Genomic DNA, 2124 nt, shown 5'->3' on the forward strand with positions numbered 1-2124 from the left:
AGATGAAGAAGACATGAACAGCAGTAGACATAGCTACTACCAAAAAATAAATAGGTAAAAAGGCAAGACAGGTACATGTAGCATGTGGACCTTGCCTAATGTTACAATAAACATCATAGTTACAGAAATAATGGATGATGTGAAAAGTTGAATTCCTGTTGGAGAACTGGGTAAACATGGAAAGAAGCATGGAATGTGTTAAACTAGTACATGTAGGCTTTTATTTCTGAGGTAAAATGTGCGCTATTAAGACTAGTTGCTCAAAAGTCCAGAAGAGGTTAGATTTATATATTTTTCAGCAGAATGACAGAAAAAGCATTTGCTCTAAACTTGCACATGGGAATATACTTTGGAAAGAACAACTTAACCTACTTGTCCACACAGAGATGGCTAACTAATTCAGAGCCTTTTCACAAGAGAGATTCAAATGTCCATGTGGACACTATAAAGTGGCTGCTTAGCCTGAATAGACTAAGATAGGTCTTCAAAACAATACAGAAAACTTTCCACAATATCTGAAATAAACATATTAACAGAAACCAGTCTACAAACTTATTTACTCATTACTTATGTCCATCAGAGTTCACTTCACAAAGAAAGAAAAATGTTTCTCCCAGACTCAATGTTGAAAATGCATAGTTTTCTATCTATATGTTGGAGAACAATTTTTGCCATTTAAGACATAACAAGGACCAAGTCTACCAGCATAATAATTCTGGGTCATGTCTCTATGTTTCTCTTTGTTTTCCTGTCACTTTTTTTCTTTTTTTTTAAATTTATTTTTTGGGGTTTTTTTTGTTTTTTTGTTTATATGCTTGTGTTTGTGTAAAGAGCACTAAAGCAAACAACACTGATGTACTTTGAAGTTTGTGTGATGGTCAGTGTGAGCAGCTGAGTCCAGAAATAAGGTTTTGAAAGAATCACTGAAATTATTTATTTTATGATTCATTGGGAGAGTTAAATGGTCTTGGTACTAGGAGCTAAACAACTGTGAATTTTCTAGGCATACAGCAATTTAGTTTCCATAATTTTGTTTAGTTTAAAAAGGCTGTCTTGTACTAAACCAAGGTTGAGTTTATCATTCCATCAGACTTACTGCAGAATACAAAGATGACTTTCTAACTGAAAGACAAGGAGTATAAGGAGAGGTGTGATATTTTCATTTGTCTGGACCCATGCAATCATGTCCAGTTATAAATCTGTTGTCAGTTCCACTGATCAATAATGGTTAGCAATAAGCACCACGAGTCTCCAGCTTGACACTGATGAATGGTGTAACCAAGAATGGGATAAATCTCCTGATAACAGCATCTAGATTCAAAGAAGCCATCCATCTTTTTCTTTCTTTCTCCTGTCCTTCATCTCAAGAACTTATTGCTCTAAACGAGTACTGCTCCCTTTTTTCCATCTCAAGACATGCTTACCCTAATTTTGCTTCAGTGCCATCTTATGCATGTGCATCTTCCTATGCAACCAACTAATAAATCCATTCTTTCATAGCAATTTCTAAAATTAAGTGCAAGAGCTTTAAGTATATAAGCATTTCTGTTTTACTCCAAAGGAATTCAGGAGAGAAACAATAAGAATCATTCATCATGCAGCAAAGGTACTTTCCCATGAATAAAAAGCCTAGCAATCTTTAAGGCTAGCTGTTGAAAAAATTTATTATATTTGTTCCTGGGAGAGGAGTCCTAGATCTCTACATATATGTGACTGTGCATTTATTTTATGTATTTATTTAATTTCAAGAAGCTTTAACTTTAGGCTCCCAAGTCTGCATGAACAACATGGCTCACTACTGGTAGTACTAACTTATGTCAGTGTGACTAAGACAACTGAGTTTGTCTTGCACATTTATGCAGCACAGAAGGAATCTATTAATCCAACACATTGTAAAATAATTTTGTTAAATTTCTTTTAGTTTTAAAGCTAATACGGCTATTAGTGCACATCCAACTGGATTTTACAAAGTTGTTTCACAGAAAGAATTGAGGCACGTTGACAATAGAAAATATTATTTCTGCCCAATTTCACATAGAATAACACTTAAATTCTTCTTTATTTGTACAAACACTTTAAAACTAGAAGTTAAATAATGCAGAATTATAATGGGATTTGCAGAAT

This window comes from Erithacus rubecula (assembly GCF_903797595.1).
Source record: "Erithacus rubecula genome assembly, chromosome: 5".
Classification (NCBI taxonomy): domain Eukaryota; kingdom Metazoa; phylum Chordata; class Aves; order Passeriformes; family Muscicapidae; genus Erithacus; species Erithacus rubecula.